This window comes from Hippocampus comes, unplaced genomic scaffold (assembly GCF_001891065.2).
Source record: "Hippocampus comes isolate QL1 unplaced genomic scaffold, H_comes_QL1_v1.1 scaffold63, whole genome shotgun sequence".
Taxonomy (NCBI): Eukaryota; Metazoa; Chordata; class Actinopteri; order Syngnathiformes; family Syngnathidae; genus Hippocampus; species Hippocampus comes.
Window position 1 is genome coordinate 437,573 of NW_017805987.1, and position 20,423 is coordinate 457,995.

The following is a 20,423-nucleotide window of genomic DNA, read 5'->3' on the forward strand; positions in this document are numbered from 1 at the left end:
ACCGGCAGGCAGTGGAAAAATACCAGACCGGCATCTGAGTTCACCTCAGCCCGCTCAATGACAAAAAGCCGCAGTGTAGATTATTTATTTATTTTTTTTTTTTGCGCAAAATGAATTTGAAAGCATGACCCCAAAAAAATATATATATTTTTTTTTAAAACATTCCAGGGCGTGTCAAATCCTTTTCAGCACATCATCCCGATGCAAATTGCAACGTGGTGACTCAACCAATCAAGTTAATTTCATCTTCAGAATAGGACAAATTCTATAATTAGTTTTTCAAAGTGCCCAGACGCGCAACCCACCCAAATAGGCCACAAACCGTGCGCCCAGATCATTTTAATCACATTACGTGGAATGACCGACTCCAATGGAAACAATGGCACGTGTTGTCCCTTTTTATGGGCATGGCCCTCGTCCTTTTTCTTTTTTTTTTTCTTCCCACCCACTTGAAAAACCACAACCTTTTTTTTTTTTTTTTTTCCGAGCATGCATCATATACCGCGTATTAAGTCATGTCTGCAGAGTGTGTCATCATTCGAACACCGCAGAATCACAGACGTTTTTTTTTTAAAAAAAAAATAATTTGTTGACCGAGTAATACATGAAAGGGATTCAAATGGGAAATCCAATTTTTCCTCACTGGTCTCATTCAAAATTATGCAAAAATGAAATAATAATAATGACTGAAAAGTAAACCGACAGTATCAGTGAATGAGTTTGTTATTAAAAACATTTGACCTCATGAATATTTTAAACCGGCGTCTTTCTTCCTCCGGCTTTTCTTCCTGTTAGACGCATGGCATGCCGGCATTCTTACCTTCTGAGCGAAGATGACAGGACGCCTGTAAAATCCCTTTCCAAAAAAATAAAAAATCCGGCTGACACCAAAAAAAAGACTCCAAAAGCTGTCTGATCCTTGGAAAACAAAAATCAATTGAAAACAAACAGAAAAAAATCTGTATGTTAGGTTACAAACAGAAAAAAATTGACAAGACAACACAAATAAAAACAAAGCGAATCGCAAAAAATGGACTCTTCGAAAACACAGTGGAAACTGAGGTTTTTAAATCTAACCCAATTTCCCCACCAAAAAATACGTTGCGCACCGAAAAGGCATGAGTGTTCCGCTAAAGCGAGGGATGTGGAGTCACCCTTTTATAAAGCATTGCATCAGCCGCCTCGAAACAGTGGAGGAGGCGGGAGGGTGAGGAAGGAGGGGGTAAAAAAAAAGGAGGGGGGGCGGCGACTGGGCTCGGAAGAAGGGGAGGAGGCGCTTTACGCACGGCTGATGACGTCGCTTCTGTATACAAACAGAACACACTGTGACCTGGAGACACTCCCCTTTTGGGAAAATGATCGGAATGCTGGAGTGTACTTTTACACAATGATGTTCATGTGTTGAAATCATGGGCGGGGGGGAGGGCCGTGGGGGGGGCGGGAGAACTTCATCATTCGGATCTGTAAATTTCTTTCGGGTTCAGTTAAGGCCATTCAAAGCCAAATGTGAAGTTGTTAAATTGTGACATTTTTTTTTTTTTTTTTTTGCAATCCTAACGAACCTACGCTGCTCTCTTTGCTGCTTTACATGGGAAGAAGATCATGACACCTCGTCGCGTATGAAACCGCAATCGCAATTTTGAAGGAAAAACAATTGGATTCCCCGTTTCAAACTCATTCAGCTCCCAAAGACGTTTTTAAACGTCTTTTCAGACTTGGTCTAGAACTGGCTGATACTGAATGAGTTTTCATTGTTATCGGAGAAATTGGACAAGAGCTTTCGGTGGAGTTGGATTTCCTTAAATGAGAATTAGGTTACACCCCCCCTCCGCTCCCCCCTCAAACACATTAGCTCCCCCTTACCCCCCCCCCCTTCAAAGCAGACCTCCCAGTCACAAGCAGATTACACACAAACGCTGTCATGTGACATCGGTTATTCTGATCCCCATTCACACACTCTCCTCTGCTCCTCAGGTGTCTGGAAAGCTTCCATGACTCCGGTTTCTGGTTTCTTATTGATGCAATCGAAGACTGTAAAACAGGGGGGGTTAATTATCAACTGGCATTTCCGCAGAAAAAAAAAGGCGGCTCGTGCTAAAGCCGCGGGCGAAAATCATCATTGTAAAAATGAAAATGCGATCAAGTGGATCCTTGAGAATCGAGTGAGCCAACTTAAAAGCTTTTCGAGACATGAGCAGTCGTACGAATGATTTTTTTATTTTATTTTTTTTTGTTTTTTTTGCTATGACTTGTTTAACAACAAGCAGCGATCTGAAGAACAATTCTTCACTGCCCCACACCGCCCAAAAAAGATTTCTATTTATTACTCCACCAGCCAGTGCCTTTCTTTCCTTTCACTAAAACCGCCTTTTTACTGGTTAGACCTGTAAAGCAGTATCACTGTCACCTGTGTATGCTTTTGTAGTAATCTATGCAAATGTAAAAAAAAATATTCATCAATATTTGCACCATTTGTTGTCTCTCAAAACTCAAAAGATATGATTTTGTCCCACGTTTTTTTTCTAGGCGGCTAGCACGTCGGCCTCACGGTGCACAGGTGCAGGGTTCGGTTCTGGCCTTCCTGTGTGGAGTTTGCATTTGCCTGCGTGGGTTTTCTCCGGGTACTCCGGTTTTCTCCCACATTCTAAAAACACGCATGACAAGGTAAGGAAACACTCCAAATTGTCCCAAGGTGTGAGCGTGAGCGCGGATGGGTTGTCTGTCTATTTGTGCCCTGCGATTGGCTGGCAAACCGGTTCAGGGTGTCCCTCGCCTAACTGCCCGAAGACATGACCCAATTATTTTTGTGCGTGATGATACTCTTCTATCTGCCATATTTACGACCGACCGATCCCAACACAGAACTGAAAAACTTGGCCGTGAGCCCCGGTGATGTTGAAATGATGTCACAACGTCCTGTGACACCCCCCTCTGTGCAATTACATAATGTATGTTGTTGCAGACACCATAACCAAACCAGAAAATCTTGTTCCTCTCATTTAGTCGTAACGATGAAGTCTAGTAAAGATGTACAGGATGAGCATGAATTATTTACATGCCCCCCCCCCCCCTTTCTTACGTGACGTATGGTCATTGGTAAACGTTAAAGCAAACATACGCCCGAGTGAACACACAAGGACAATTCTCTCCCTTGCAGCTTTTCTTGATTTTGTTTAACCGGCAAACGTGTATGATTTCTGTGTATAGGCTTTTGTTTGCAGACTTTATCTGCGAGACCGAAATCGGATTTAAAAAAAAAAAAAATGGATCAGGGTCAGACTACTTGGTACCGGTCGCCTCTCATCAACATACTGCAGCAATTTAAACAATTACAGAGACTCACTCACTCACAAAAGGTGAGTAAGTCAATAGCTCTCCACCCGTTCAGATTTTGCTACTCCCTTTTTGAACAACTCTGCCTTCATTTTTTTTTTTTTTTTCCCCCGTGACTGATCCCCTTGCGAGCAATACGGGGTCAGCACAAATGCCGCGTCTGCACGCCAGAGCTAATAGTGCTGACGTTCTCTCCCCCGGCGAAACAAGGCTGTCAGTCGAACGTCGCGTGGATGCAGAAGGCACGGATGCTGAAGGCAGCCGAAGGGCTGGCGGCGCACAACAATGCGGCTCAACTGACTTTTATGGGTGTGGCCGTGGCTTTGCATTGTCAGTGAAGCTTCAAACAAATTTGCTTCCGCAAAAAAATCATTTGGGATAGAGCAGTTTTTTTTTTTGTTGTTGTTGTTTTTTGTCCTCTGTAAGTGACAGTGCTGACGTTAATGCTAAATTTGTACAGCGCGAGCTTTTCTCAAAGGATTTGGAGTCAAGACACGAAACAAAATGTCTGGCTGCTATTTTTCAATCCAATCCCTTTATGATAGGAAACCAGATTAAATTCCAAAGTTTAATTTAAAAATTTAAAAATGTAAAAAAAAATATATTTTTAAAATTTAAAATTTTTAAAATAAAATTTTAAAATTATTATTATTATTATTTTTTTAGCAATAGCATTACTATAAATGTCCACCCCTTAACTTTCGCTCGACACATTTTCCAGTTTTGTCTTTTTAGGATTTGCGCCACAGTAAATGGTTCTAATTTTTAGCATCCTTGATTTATTTACACACACACACAAAAAACAGCAAGTGGGCTAACTCCAGTTTAGTAATTTTTTTGAGGACAGTGCATCAAAATATATCTTGATTTATTTATATGACACTGATTACACCATGCGGGTTCTTGTTTTGACAAAATGAAACAAAACAAAACAAAAAAAAAAACATGGCTGTCATTTTGCCAAATCTAATGATTGGAAATCACACAAAGACTTTTGTCCAGAACTGATATCACCTTCAATTTCCCCGGTTGGATCTCGGATTCGTGACATCTAGTTTGCCCGAAAGAAAACAAACTGTAGTCCAAGGTTCAGACATCTACTCACCCCTTTCACGCACCAATAATGACAACCTCTAACCTGATAAAATGACCAGCTGTCCCTGAAAGGGTTAAACCAACACCGGCACCCTCAAGTGCTCAATTCACGCTAACGGTGTGGCTAGCGAACGTGTCTTCCTTTTGATTCCATTCACTGCCAATCACGTCCTCGGCTGCAATTACGTTGCATAACCGTGCTGACCGGATAAACGCTTCCTAACATATCATATCTCTCTCCCACCAAGACCCCCCCTCCCCCCACCCCCTGCTGCATCAGCACCGATCACTTCAACCCCACCAACCACCAGCGCCACACTAACCCCAGACTGTAATACATTCTACTTCGAGCACAAAAGGCGAGGGATTTTCTTGCTCTCCAACCTTAGTCACCCTGCCCCAACTGTGATAGTTCTTGGAACACTGCGCCTCCCCGGAGGTGTTTTCGTTACAATATAGACAGCGGGGAGGTCTCACGCTCTCCGGGCTTTATTAGGAAAATAATAGGGGTTGTTGGGTTTGTATCGCCGCAAGGGGCGGGCTAAAATGTTGAGGAAAGAAAGGTACTTTTAAGTACAGCTTGAGATCGTGAACACTACCTGGACAATTGTACATATTTCTGACAAAAATTCCAGTTTTGCCAATTTGTATCCCCATATCGCGCCTCCGTTTTTCGGCTCCGCGTCCGGCCACAGGAACACGCCCGCCATTTTTTTTTTTTTGGCACGAGGGACACAAAGGAGGCCGGCGGTGGGCATCAGACTGTAAAGCAAACAAGTGGCCACAGAGGAAGTAGGTTATCTTTTGGGCAACCTTGTCACATCGCACAGCCCTCCCCCTCACGCACGTACGCACACGCTCACACAGACGCTCGGATGATCCTGATGGGATCTGAATCCCACGGCCCGCTACGTAAACATTCGTTAACTAAACACGCCCGCGCGACGTAGGTGTGAATGGAGTTAAGCAAGCATCACGGGATTAGCTGCCGTGTTTTGAGCCATTGCGGGTAAACTGACATGTTGACTTCCACGCTTCGTATTTTACGTTAGGGAAATCTTAACGATACAATATGGAACAAAAATGTCACAAAGTATGTGCTCTATACCAAAAATAAAGCCCACTTATGTGGGTGGTAGTGTTAACACGGTATTGATATAACTACTAGTACTACTTAGACAGGACGGCAACGTTTTAAATTTAAATACCGTATTTTCCGCATTATAAGGTGCACCTAAAAGCATTCAATTTTCTCAAAAACCGACAGTGCGCCTTATAAATGCATCAATATTCTGATTTCTTGAACAGAGTATTTTAAATGTGTAAAGCGCTTTGTTACTGTTGCAGTGGTTGTGAAAGCACTATAAAAATAAAGCTGCATTGTATTGTATTGTATTCCTTTTAGCGTAGCTCCATCTAGTGGATGCATAATGCAACGATAGCCTTTATAGTAGCTTCGATGCGCCTTCTAATGCAGTGCGCCTTAAATATAAAAACTGTTTTAAAACAGATCAGTCATTGAAGGTGCACCTTATACTCCGAAGTACCTTAACGCCTTATAAATGCATCAATATTCTTATTTCTTGAACAGAGTATTTTAAATGTTGTGTAAAGCGCTTTGTTACTGTTGCAGTGGTTGTGAAAGCACTATAAAAATAAAGCTGCATTGTATTGTATTGTATTCCTTTTAGCGTAGCTCCATCTAGTGGATGCATAATGCAACCATAGCCTTTATAGTAGCTTCGATGCGCCTTCTAATGCAGTGCGCCTTAAATATAAAAACTGTTTTAAAACAGATCAGTCATTGAAGGTGCACCTTATACTCCGAAGTACCTTATAGTGCGGAAAATACGGTACTAAATTACACGTCTGGGAACCCACGTAAAAAAGAAATGCTTCCGCGTTTCAACTCGCAGCCTCCAACCAAATGATATCCCAGCGTGGCGCCCCAGCGGCCGCACAGCAAATCTCGCCCAGCTTTCTACATGAGTTATTAAATTAAGCTAGCCCTGTGTCCAAATGTGCCAGAGCATCTCTTGATATGCGGGCATTACCTTAGTAATCCTCTTAGTGGTGGGAAAGTGGTTTAGCAGGCGCATTCTTTTTGACAGGAGCACAAATGGGATGGTGGGGAGGGAGGGAAAGGGGAGGGGGGGGGGGTCACGTTAGCCTTAGGGGCCCCAGCGGGGTGAGGGAGGCCGCCCGTCTCAATCTCTGAAAACTTTTCACCCGGGATGGCCCTGTAGCCGCCCTGTGAACCTGCTGATTCCCCGCTCCCCTCCGCCGTGGAGCTTTATACAGTGAAGCCCAGACACAAAGGAGGGAGAACTGTGTCAAAGGTCACACTGTTAAAAAAAGTGATTTAAAAACAAAATTGCTTTCGTTGCATTTTTCGTGCAAAAATCTTTTGCGTTTTTTTTTTTTTAACCTGCATTGTTAGACCTTTCCGATCATCAATTAAAAAAATTTCAAGTCGGTTTTCATTGATCACAACAGTAGCAATGCCATCCTGTATCGAGAATGCCCTTTATCGTCTCTCATTTACACCGTCATTAAATGTAATGATTGCTTTCCTTCGCTAAGGAGTTGGTATGTGTTGATGTTTCAGTGAGTGGGATTACATAAGAAAAAGGTTCCCATTGCATTTTGGATTGCATCCAGGATTTTGCTCTGAGGCGTTTCTGTTGTCATTTACCACGTTAATTATACCCATAAAAACAAGTGAAATACAACTGAAAGCTTATCTGACAGTGTCATGATCTTTAAAAGGCTGTTTAGTGGATGCCATTATCATGTTCACCTGCCCGGTGAAGTGGCCACTTTGTACACAGCGAAAGTGAATATAAAAAGTCTAGACACCCCTGTTCTAATGTCAGGATTTGGTGATATGGAAACAATGAGACCAAGAGAAGTCATTTCAAAGTGTTGCACAAACGCACATATCCTCTAATAGTGGGTTGCTGAACAGTTCCAAATTTCAGTGTGAGCACAAAACCTTCTGCTACAGGGCAACCAAAAAAAATGGCAGGAAAAGACTGCGAGAACAGCTGAACTTTATTTTTAATTTAACCCTTGATTAAGTTCTTTTTTTTAAACTTACCATATCAACAGAGGTGTGTACACTTTCTATGTCCTCTCCTTATTCAACTCTTTGACTTAATTGGGCCCGCGTCAGATTGAAAAGTCAGGTCAGCTCAGTTTGACGGCTCCAGTCGCTCCGCATGAACACGGCTAACGGTGAGAACGTTTCGGGTGCAGACGGTGCACGGGGGTGATTCAGTTTACAGTGCAGGGCTGTGGCGTTGGAATTATAGTGCTGGAGTGACCCAGAGGGGATTCTCTCACACACACACACACACACACACACACACACACACACACACACACACACACACACACACACACACACACGATTTAGAGTGAGAGACAGCGAGACTCGTGACTTCTTAGCATTCATTTTAGCCTCCAGGCCTCTGATGTGGGAGCTTCTCATCCCTTCCCTGTAGTTATTCTTTTTTGGCGCATCAGCCACGTCTCTGTATCATCAACATGCAGGGTATAATCATGACAAAGCATCGTTTCACTTGAACACTGGTGAGACGACCTCCGTTTGGGGCTTGTCTCATTTCTCTGCTCTGACAGCGAGAATCCAAACTGAACTTGATTGTTTTTGTGAAGGCAGTTTATTGTATTCAAATGTCTCCAGTTTCCAGTTGGCTCCGTTTGACGACAAAACTATGCTTAATTTTTTTTTTTTTCTTTGGTCATGGTAACAACATCGGGGGCCCTCAGGTTGACGATGAGATGCAGTCACATGTTTGCTCGTGGGACAGATAAGCTTCCAAGTAACGGGCCTAGTCGGCCGGCGATAACGCCTGAGAGTTCCTGTCTACTTTGGTCTTGTCTCTGCCTGTCTCAGTATGTAGTAATATTGCGATACAGGAAGTGCACCAACATGCCTTCGCTATGACAGTTTCCTTTGACCGCAGATGGAGGTCGAGAGGACACAAACTGACGGAGGGAGGCCTGATGGCGGGAAGAGGATGCAACACCGTGAAAAGCCAAGTCGTCACGATCACGACGGTGAATAACAGACGCACCAAAATATGTCCAGTATTTGGCTCGGTGTCAATTTCAAAATGGCTCTTTCCGTGTCTAAACAGTATACAGTACAAAATAGTCTCCACTGCAGAAAAAGTAACGGCCAATCACATACAGTGTATCTAAAAACCGTACTCACAATTGTTCAAATGCCAGGTTTTTATTGTATAAAAATGTCATGTCTGTCTGTTTTGTTTTCGACCCTAGCTGGAGTGAAGGGCGTTTCCCTCCTGCAGGCCCACCTGTTCAGTATTTCCCAGTCAAGCCCACCCTGGATTCAAAGACTGCCACGCTGCTTAGTCTCTTGTCGGATGATTGACCGTGTTCGCCGTAGTGCTTCAAGTGTAGTTTTCGAGATTTCTCGATACTCTCCACAGTCGCTCTCGTTTGTAAGTATCTTTATTTATTTTTTTCTGATTGCGTTTGAGCTTTGGCTTTGCGTTATTGGCTTCTTGACATTTCGTGTGTTTATTCTTGGTTTTTCTGAGTCCTTTGCCTTTTGCAAGTGCTTTTGTTTACGCGTCGTTTCTCCTGGCTCCTTGTGACTATCGTTTTTTTCTGTAAATATTTTTATCGCGCCTTGTCTGACCTGCATTTCTGGAATCCAAAAACATTATTCGGTTTGGTCTAGAACCTGACAAAAAAGGACATTAACCCACTTTTTCCACATGTGTTTTGACCCAATGAAATGTCTAAACCTTTGGGCCAAAATTCCAGAAGTGCTCTCTGCTCATCACCAGAAGACCAACACGCTCAAGTGAATCACAACAATGATGTACAGTTCAAAGTTCAAAACAGCAGTGAATCTTAGCACCAAAACCCTTCAGGCACCTGCTAGGAAATAAAACAAATGTTGGGCACTTTTATAAATGCTTATTTATAAACACGGTCAAGTTACAGTTTGAGAGGGTGTGTACACTTTTGCAAGTACATTATCTTAGTCAGTTTTATTCACTTGCCATCTCAAAAATTATTTATTTTATTGAGATGTGCATGTTATAGGTCACATTAGCAGTGGAAAATGCTTTCAAATAAAGCATGGTCTTGATTTTGTCACCCCCCAAAAAAAAACAAAAACAAAATCCTGGCATTTGAACAGGCGTGTGTAGACTTTTAATATGCACTCTATGTTCTAGCAATGTCATTTGCTGGAATTTTTCCCTTGGCGATAAAGATGCTTTTCTCTACTGCTGACCCCTTTTATAATTATTGTCAACAGGCCCCCAGCGCAACACTGCAATCACAACAGCAAGCCCAATCTTCAATGAATTCCACTGCAACGGTGAAATTGTTTACAGAATTATGGCTCTCAAAAATAGATTTTTTTGTCCAGTTTTGGAGCCGGTGCACACAGCTCGTTGCCGATTTTATTTCGAACTGGCAAAAGAACAAGAGTAGATTTGAACACGGAAGTCTCGAGAGGAGCAGCTGGCCAATAGGTTCCGAAAAAAAAAAAAATTACTCAAGTGTTTGTAACCTGAAATGACACTTCAAGGAGGTGAAAGGAAACGTTGAACTTTTTGGGGGGGCAACAAAATGTTTCCTATGTTACGTTTTTGACTCATACGACACGCTGTCCATTAATTAGAGTCAACGCCTATAATGTCATTGTAGTCGGTTTTTGGAGACTATTAATAAATCTTATGTACATGCAAAATGGCTTCCGTATGATCAGAAATGGCTCCTTTGTTGTTGTAATATTCCTATCTTCACATTGCGAAAAATAATGACCCAGTTTAAAAAAAAAATGAAATTGGGGCATCAAAACAATAACACCAACAATGGACCTCAAAAGCTACTGCAGCGACTTCTGCGTTTCTAGTCGGCCCCAAAAATTGCTCCTCAATAGAGAAGTTGCGGTTTTTACAGAGAATAGTGAACTGTAACCCGGCGGCATCAACTTCCTGATCGTAACGTCTCATTTCAGCCGCTACAGCCCACTGATCCACTGTCACTCTCAAAAGTCAACGCTGTTATCTTTGTCTTGATTCTTCTCATGTTGGGTCATCATTAAATTATGAGGTGGGGAGAAAGTGGATTGAAGATCCTGCGGTTTTTCTGGACTTTCCATGATTGCTCAGCATCCTCGGTGACCCTTGCGTTGGCCAGTGATTCAGTCAATCCGACGCATCCTGGAAATTGATTGCCTAATATCATTATTGAGATGTATTAATTTTTGTGCGTACCCCCCCGCCCCCGAACATTTTTTTAATTGCATTTTTACCGTAGATTTTCTTTTCCACGAGCAATGACTCTTGAACAGATCACTCGCTACACTCCTGCGATTCTGGAAAATTACTCTCTGACCGCAGTTTGTTTTGTATGCCGGCGTTCAGGCATTCGACGCACAAGCGAGACGACGGGACGTTTTGACTGATTGACTTCTCGTGTGCACGCGAACCTGCACTTCTTACGCACACGGAAAATCGGAGACGCCGCGTTCCTGCCGGCGCTGCGTTATGCAACTTTCGCCGCCGCTAACTATATTCTTTCGATCCAAAGATTGGATGCAGCACAATTCCCCCCGCTTGACGCCATGTTACGCAATTTTCTTCCCATACTGACACCAAAAACTATGAACAGTCCTGCTTTTGTGGAAATTACGCAAGGTGGTCAAGTGGCAAGATCACAACCAGTGCCTCGTAACTTAAGAAAAAAAAAAATAGAAATTAAAATTAACTGATTCCCGTTCATGTATTTTTCATCTCGGGGTAGCTTCGACGAACAAAACTTGATTTGGACGCACATTTATGAGAGAATAAGGAAGCAGTTAGAAGGAAGTAAAAGTACCGTAGTTTAAAAAAAGATTTTCTCGAAACCCTTTTGTAAAACGAAGTCATCGTAATCACGGAGACCAAATGCGTTATTTATTTTTAATTACAGTTGGGATGGAATTTCAAGAACACCACCAGCAGAGTTTAACTATTCATAAGTTCATTTCCTTAAAAAAAAAAAAAGAAAAAAAAAAAAGAAATATATATATTAACTTGTTCTTCAATTAACTCATTTCAGCTTGGCGCAAGCGCACCACGAAGTGCATCTCGCCTTCGAGGAACTGCATCTGACATCCTGTTGAAAAAGCGGCTTGACCCACATTAGGTGAGACCTCGTCGCGTTTGTTTCTTTTTTTTTTTTTTGTTGCACTTCCCAGAAGCTCAATGATACATTGCACAGTCTTGCAGACTCTGACTGAGCTTTCTCCTACGCCTACGCTTTACATTTCACTGCCATCCGGGCTGATAAGAAGCCCATTTTGGTCGCAACAAAACCTAAATGCTGTAATAGAATTTAAAAAATATATATAAATAAATCGAAAACAATTGAGACGGGATGTTTGCACCGCTTACGAGAGCGGTCTATACTGAACAACTGCACTTCCTGTGTAGTAGTTTAGTTGTCGGCTGCTCGCAAACCGGAAACAAAGGCCAGATTTGAAGGCCGCGTTAATTTAGACACCCGTGTGGCCGACAAATTTGGCTTTTGGAGGACGCAGCCTATGAATTTGAATGCGGCTGAAAAAAAAAAAAAAATTAACTCATTCAGTACCAGCCAATTCTGGACCAAGTCTGAAAAGACGTTTAAAAACGTCTTTGGGAGTGAATGAGTTTAAAAAAGGAAATATTTTAAACACATCACAATTAATCCAGTTAAAATAATTCCGACAACATTTTAATGCGTTTTTAAGAGTCTGAGACATAGAAAATAATGCCAAAAAGTAATGCACACTTACTTTTCATGTTCCCATTGAATATACTTGCGCGGACAGAAGCCATTTTCTTTCATGATGTAATCGAAAAATGCCAAAGCCCGCCAAGCAATGTCCTCCGTCGAACGCAGAAGGATCTAATTTTAATTGTAGGCAGCGGGTGGGAGATGATCAGCTTTACAAATGTCCTCCACAGTGGACAAATGTGAACTACCCGTAGTCAAGAAGATACAAAAAAAAAAAAAATTGATCCGTCTCACAGGTGTGGCATATCGAGCAGAACATAGTCAGCCAGTATCTGTCGTGACCACCATTTTTTTTTTTACGCAGTGCGACACTTTTTGTGTGCCTCAGGCTGTCTATCATAAAAGGCTTCTCCAATATGTCCAGTTTTACTTTATTTGGGTTCGAAAAGGAGTCGCTCAGTGCGGCACATTTATTGCACAAGCGTCCCCTCAGCCATTTTATCATACTCGGTACTTGGGTTTCATTTTACTCATCTGGTACCCACACTCAATTGATTTTATGTATTTTTTTTTCATCCGAAAGTCGTCAATAGTTTTTTTTTGTTTGTTTTATTATTTAACAAACCCAAGGTCACTTGACATAATTCAACTTCTTTTTATCTCTCATGAAGTAAAAAATAGTAGAAGTCACGTCAGCCTGAAAATTCACTTTGAGTTGGCTTTAATTTCGATTTTTTTTTATTTTATTTTTTTCGGAACAATTGCTTGTCAGGGGTGGCAGTTTGTTTGCAGACATTTCTTTCCATATTTTTATCTGTGACTAGCGGCGACCTTGCTGTTATGCAAGCCTGCGGCCCTCAGCATGTTCTGCTCCGCCGTGTCTTTGGTTTCCCAGCTCACCTTCGTCTTGGAAGCATTATAAAAGGTCTCATCCAGCAAGCGACATGGCAGCACGGAGAAAAAAAAAAAAAAACAAGACTCATGCACACAAAATATAAAAGCATTATGATAGATCAGATTGCTTTTGACTGGCTCTCAATTGAACATGGTCTTAAATAGCTGGTTACCATGGCGACCTATACCCTGCCTAGAGTGAGCTGGCTTTCTGATTAACTGGAATTAAACTGAAAGAAATTTGGGCAACATGCTCTTTCCCGGCTCCCCTTATGTCTGACTGCTGCTTCAGGCCTTCAACGAGTTAAAAAAAAAAAAAAAAGTCACATCGGAAAAATGTGTTTTTTTGATAACATTAAATCCCATTTTTTCGTGGGATTTGCCTTTAAGGTTTTTAAAAGAAAAAACTTTATTCATCTGTGAAATCCTTTCCTCTCGAGATCAGTCGACTCGATTTGTATGATTTCACTTGCGGGGTAAGTGTACAAAACAACCCGCCGAACACCAGCATGACTATCCTAATGTGTACCCAGACAGGCCCCCCGGGAGAAATTCGTCTGCAAATATTCCGGAGCTCAAGGAATTATGCATTCTTGTGTGTACAGAACTGCAAGTCAGAAAGTACCGAAGAAGTATTGGAAACAAAATGAAGCATGTTATGCACTATTCACCACTCCAATTGACTCAGGATTGATCGACTCACCTTGAGGGTAGACCGCAAGGGGCCCCAACAGCTGCGTAAACATAAGTTCAAAGTGCTGTACTCTTACTTTTTATTTTGAAGCCAGACTGGAATGTATTGTATTGTATGAAGATTTTATTATGAATTCCATCCCAAACTTATTTCGTTGATCCCACTTGTACAACAATGTCCATATTTCTTCCCGGCTATGATTGTTGGTTTTATTAAAAGAACCCAGGTAAGCCTTTTTAAATGACAGTTTAAATCCCGACCCTACGTTTAGGAATTTCCAATTATATTGTTTTGCGTGTCGTTCTGCCACTCGCGCAACCGATGATTGACGTGCACCGTCGTGGAGGGTTATGATGTTACTCGTCACAGACGGATGTGTGCCAGGTTGTAAAAGTTCCGCCGCAGCCTTTAATAGCTTTATGACACGTTCTCTTCATACCCGTAGACTGTCGATGAGTGTTATCGTTGCTACCGTACAGCGGATCGAATTCAACCTGTCTGTGCAGTCGTAGGAAGTGGAAATGAGGACAAACTGCACATTGTCAATGAGCCATATTTGTCCGGTATTCGGAAACGGTCGCTCGGTCATCCTGTAACCTTCCCTCTTGAAATGATCACGTCCGACAATAGTTTCACTCACTCAGAACAATGTGTTACTCGAGCGATGATTACCAGCATAACGATTGTGATTTAAAAGAAAGTATGCATGAGTCACACACGCGTTTTTGCCCTCTATAGATCTTATCCGCTAAACAGGAAATAACACGGTAAGCAACATCGAAATGTCGGCAGTGCAAGGAGGGCGACAAAACATTACCCAAAAGTAAAGTCACATTTGTTGTATAAATAAATGGATATAAATTAGAAAAGTCACGTTGACATAATAAGCAATCGTATGATCATCTGAAATGTAGTGAATTTTTTTTTCATTATAAATACAGAAGAAAATTATTTGAATAACTATGAACTTGGGAGGTGGGGGTGGGGGGGTTGAACTGCTTGTTTGAAAGACTACAATGTGTTCAGTTTGATGGGCTTATATCCAAATGGCTCAATATTTGCAATGGAGTTCCTCAGGGCTCCATTTCCAGCTTACTACTATTCTCTCTCTACATCTACATCTAAAAAAAAAAAAAAAAACAGGGGATTTTTTTTCTTTCTTTCTCATGCGCACAAGAGACCGTGGAGATCCCCTCAAGTTTCTAACTGTACGGGATCAGAAACGAAACTGTCTGATGTTCCAAGTACATAAACAAAACAAAATTGTCTGAAGGCAAAAAAAAAGACATCTGGTCTCTGCTGCGTTTTTATCTGTACTTGATTATGTTGACCTTTAAATACCCCTGCTGACAGTCTGTACGTTTGGTTCCGCGTATCGCAGCACGCTTCACTTTATCGCCAACTGCGATACCTGAACACATCACTGTTTATTATATAACTGTGTTTTTAAGAAGTGACGCTTCACATGCGCTATTTCTATTTTTGCTGCTCTGACACTCTTCTAGTGGGGGGGTCAAGACGACCCTCTTGTGTACGTACCCTCGGGTCGGCAAGGTTTACCCCCTCACGGTAAAACGCTGTTTCTCTCACAGTGTCGACATGTTCCCCCTTTCGGTGTGCGGCTTGGCGGCTCCTCACAGCGCGGCGCGCCACATCCAACCCCGAGGCTCTGATCTCTTGACACCCGCCAAGCCGGAGCAGCTGCCACGTACCTGAGAAGGACCTGGAGTCACGTTGGCAACCGAATCGCATTCTGAATGGACTGCAGGTACGGTCCAGCTTAGCTCTGTTGAGCATCATGTTATGCAACAAGCGCCAGTACACCCCCACCCCAAGCCCCTCCCCCTTGTTTTGTTTCGTTAACCTCATAAAACAAGGCCAGAATATAAACATCAACAACACAAATATCATCGAGACACCTCATGTAGTCTTTTGGAGTCGCTTACCGCAACATGAAACATCCTTAACCGGTTCCCCCAGCGCCGAGCAATATATTTGTCACCGTCCTGCGTACGTTTTAGGCAGGCGTTGGCGCGCACGTATGTACGCGTGTGTCATGTGACCCCCCTTTTACCGTCATAACGTATGCAGGGAAGGAGATGTGAGCTCACCAGAAGCTTGCACCTTATGTAATCTCTCTTGCACGCACACATACATACAAAAAGTGCATGCCTATTTTCTCTTGACACTAAATCGGATTTTTGCAATGTCATGCTTTAAAAATGAATTTGTTGCTGATGGGAACAGTTGTAAATCGCCTCCGGGCTCATCCTTTTGGAGAGCTTAAATATCTGAATGTAACTTAAGGTTGGCAGGTGAGTCGTTGAGCCATTTGGTTTTTTGTTTCACGAATGTCGCGATTTATTCGGTTCACTTTTGTCGCGGTACGCTGAAGAGGTCATTTTGAAACTGGACCAGCTGGAAATTTCCCACCCAGGACTTGATACTGCTGCTCTTCAGGTAAGATGAGATTCAGTCACGTACTTAGTTCATCAGAAATCCAAATGAATGGACAGTAAATCATTTTTCATCAGTAGACAAAATCCTGAAGCCTCATCGCAAAATGATTTTTTTTCTCTCCAAATTGAAGCCAGAACGTAGCAACTGTTTACTTTCCCCCTGTGACATGTCAGCATGTCCTGAGATTATTATTATTATTTTTTAAGGCACATTTATTTGCAGTACAAATTCAACCTAACAATGATTTAAAATTAATGATGTATCCATTAAATTGTTCCTGTTTTTAAAATCAATACTACCAATCAAATTTTTCACCGAATTTTCTCTTGCGTGAAAGATAATAGGGAAAAAAAAAAAAAAGTTTCAATGATTGTAGGTTTCATTTGTATTAAAAATAATCAGAACTGAAATTCAGTTTTACGGTGCGCAAAATGTGTCTGGTGCGATGACTTAGCAATCCACGATATATTATGCGTGCGTTTTTGGCGCGTTCAGGCCGCGCGTCAGTAAGGAAGTCGGATATCCCCAGAGATGCGCTGACGATGTGGAAATGGAAGAACAAAGCTGCATATTAATATCTGAAGGTTGACGCCGTCTAGAACAGATTTATGACAAAACCCCTTTTAGCGACATGTGACCTGCATTCACAGATGACGCCGAATAGCACATTTTTGATGCAAACAGTGACACTATCGAGAAGCTGTTGAATATTCGCAAGTGGGCCAAACCAATTAGGTCTCCAACTTCCATAAAGTCTTTCAGGGCCAACGCTATATTATTTTTATTATTAGTTTTTTTCTTCCATTTTCTTTTCCTGTCATTATGATGACCAGTTGTGCCAAAACTTTTGGCAAATCGGGCATCCAAGTAAGTCAAGATGACCCGCCGAGGCATTTCCCCTCGCTGGGCAGCTGTCACACACGAAGCAGCCAAGATTTGGGGAATATAGGTCATGCTAATTTAATATGTGAGGTGATTCGAAAGCGTTGGCATCGTCCGCCGCCGCGGCAACAGGTGCGGCCGGCCGCGCTTGCGGCACATGGGCTCGGAGATTTTTGCGAGGTGGCGAAATTCTCATCCCTGGTTTTATGGAGGATGCGGTTTTATCACGGAGTTGAAAGCACTTTGCCTTGCAGAAGTTGGTTCATAACTCAGGAACAGCCCAAGGATTTGACAAAGCACTGCCTGATGGTCTTCTGTCTAGCTCATGAGCCATTTTTTATTCATTTTTTTCGTGGTACTGCTTTTCAACGTGGAGAAAACCATGGCACATATTTCCTTTTACAACTCTCGCTAGTTTTGTCTGCTAGCCGCTCCGTGTATAGCTCTTTGGATGCAGCTGTGGTTGTCTTTAAAGCGCTCTATAAATAAAATTGAGTCGACTGGCTCGCCGAATGCAGTTCACCTTTTTAGGGAGAGCCGGTCACATGAGAGTTTTGTGCGTACGTAACAGCGGTTCTCAAATCTGAAAAATCTTTTGAGGGATGCCCTCATCATCCAAACGCAACTGAACATCACTCGCCTGGTACGCCGCTGACTGACTGAACTGTCGTGCGGGGTTCGGCAGCTAGTTTTCATCGGAGACCGACTGTCAGCCACTATTTAAAACACAGGTGTCAAACTCACGGCCCGGGGGCCAGATCTGGCCCGCCGCATCATTTTAACGGGCCCGCGAAAGCAAATCAAAGATGACAACTCCCAAGATGCTTGCTAAAATCTGGACCAGAATTTCAAATTTTCACATGTAATAAATCAGTGACATATTGCAAGCATTTTCTTGTGACCAAACCTCCCATTGCAGTTACTGAAACAATAGTTCAATAAAACGTTATTCTCTTTATGTAGTTTCAGTCTTCACGGCCCTCCAAGGGAAACGGTAACTAAAATGTGGCCCTCCACAAAAATGAGTTTGACACGCCTGGTTTTAAACAACACAACAAAAAATATTTGGTGATCTCAATGTGACTCTTTCGTGAGCTTTCACGGCAAAACTGCACGTTTTAGCTTCCGGGTACACGTGAGATCCAGCCGGGCGCCGCCAAACCTTACCGGAAAATAACTTTGCCATCGCTCTGACTTGAACGCAGCAGGGCCTGACGTTTGCGCATTGTCACGACCTTACACAAATTGACATCTGGGCTGCCGCTCTTGCCCCTTGCTAGCTCAGCTCGGTGTCATCTTGCGCACGGGTAATGGGAGAGTAGGTCGGTTACAGCATGTTCTCTGGTGACGGTGACATCTCATGCGAGTCACATTGCGCCAGGGAAGGGACTCCTGGGGCGTTGCACTTCGAGATGAATAAAATGAGATGCGTGACACACACACACAAAATCCAAGACCTCGATCTGAGTTTAATCCAATGAGCGATTATCGAACTCCTTCCTGTCCATCTCCTGTTTGGAAATTTAACAAGTTTGTGCTACAAGTCATGGCTGGATGCAAGCGAGACACAAACACTGATTTCCGAATGCTCGAGGAACATCGAATGCTCATGTTAGAAATATGGCAAAGATGGCAAACGGAACCGCGTTCAAATTTTATGTAATCTTTGTATTGGAATGTCGGCGCGATGATAGCCTGCGGATGGAATGAATTGCACAAAAATAGACGTTTTTTTTCCACATTTTTTTTTTTATTCTTCCTCCTAATGAAACGGCACCACACATACAAAAAAAAAAAGCCCTTTGAATGGGTACAATTAAAAAACATTGATAGTTCACTTTTAATTCCCACAGCGTGAAAGATGCACTGCGGTCCGATCAAAACCATATTGTGGGGGAGGGGTGGGGGCAACAGCAATCGGCGTCAAAATAAAGAAACGTTCTTAATTTAGGAGATTGTACCCATCCGGCGGGCCCTTCAGTCGCGATGCTGATGAATTTTAAAAGGCCTGTGGAAAGCTTTCCAAGGTTCAAGTAATACCTCCCCACGTGTTTCTATGGCAGCAGTAAATGCACAGTGAGATCAGAGCATCGATTGTCCAGGCGGAGCCCAATGGACGTTTTTTTTTTCCCCTTCCCCGCCTTAGTATTGCTCACAGGTCGCCGACACTTGAACCCAGTGTTGGCCAGCAAGAGATAACAAACTACAGACCGTGTGTGTGAAGCTTCGCGACGACCTACTCGAATCATTCTGATGTGTCGGTCGGTCTAAACCACGTGAAAAAAATGGACAGAGCAAAAATTTCCTCCAAATATACAATCAAAGGCGAAAACAAACTACTGTCGTACAGCGAGAGGAAAAAAAAAAAATCAAAATGCATTTTATATATATATTTATATATACTAAAACAAACAACGGATTGCAGAAGATACTCTCAGCAATGCAGAGAGTCGGTGTGCAATAAAATAAAATTATTTACAGAGCATATACAATTTTCCAAAAAAATACCTTGTGCCCCCCCAACCCCCGAAAAAAAAAATGAATCATGCACATAAACACTATTTCATTTGAAATATCTCTATGCTTCATGTGTTTAGATCCACATAGGATCTGTCAATGTTGTCCACTTTGGCTGGATGCGACACAGAGAGGAGACTTTGATGTCGTCGTCGTTCTCACTCAAGGCACCGGTAAATAAAAGTCAATTCACATCCGGAAAGGCACAAGTTCAAAATATATGACCTACGCACAGTCGTGAGGTTTTAAAAAAAAAAAATGCTGATTATTTTCAATGAAGGCACCAGTTCATGAATGGATGGTGCCCCAATCGCATTTACTTTGATAAAAATCCATCAAATGAACAACACGACTACACCGCAATATCCAGGCACAGATTCCGCCTCAAAGCGGATTCAACCTGTTTGACCTTTTTAAAAAAAAAAAAACCCCAAAAAAAACGTTTTGCTTGGTGTCAAAACACGTCACATTGTCTTTTCCGCAGTATGACTTCACCTTAATGGCACGAGTTGAAAATCCTCATCACGGGGGGGTGACCGCCATGATTGACACTTTCTTTGTGTACTGCATCTTGAGGCAAAAAAAAAAAAACCCCAAACCCCGCCCAAAAAAAAAACATTCCAGCTGCTAATTGCTTATAAAAATAGCATGCTTTGTTTTTAAGTCGAACGGCCATACATCAAGTGCCCGAAGCAGATTCTCCGCATTATGTACAACATTCACCTATTTAGTAGACAATTATATACATATACCGTTTCAACCACCCCCCCCCCCC

The 20,423-nt window shown here is 42.4% G+C and overlaps 2 protein-coding genes across 2 annotated transcripts in view; one reads left to right on the forward strand and one right to left on the reverse strand.

Annotated features, from left to right (window-relative positions):
- slc38a2 (solute carrier family 38 member 2) overlaps positions 1-929 on the reverse strand; it is an 8,089-nt gene extending 7,160 nt beyond the window's left edge. The window contains exon 1 of the mRNA XM_019891816.1: positions 821-929. The gene's annotated coding sequence lies outside the window, so the exon portion shown is untranslated. The remainder of the gene's footprint in view (positions 1-820) is intronic.
- A 1,720-nt stretch (positions 930-2,649) lies between these two features.
- Positions 2,650-20,423, forward strand: part of LOC109528805 (zinc finger protein 420-like) — a 71,330-nt gene continuing 53,556 nt past the window's right edge. Inside the window, exons 1-5 of the mRNA XM_019891785.1 lie at positions 2,650-2,664; positions 8,418-8,511; positions 8,737-8,918; positions 11,542-11,628; positions 15,382-15,557. The gene's annotated coding sequence lies outside the window, so the exon portion shown is untranslated. The remainder of the gene's footprint in view (positions 2,665-8,417; positions 8,512-8,736; positions 8,919-11,541; positions 11,629-15,381; positions 15,558-20,423) is intronic.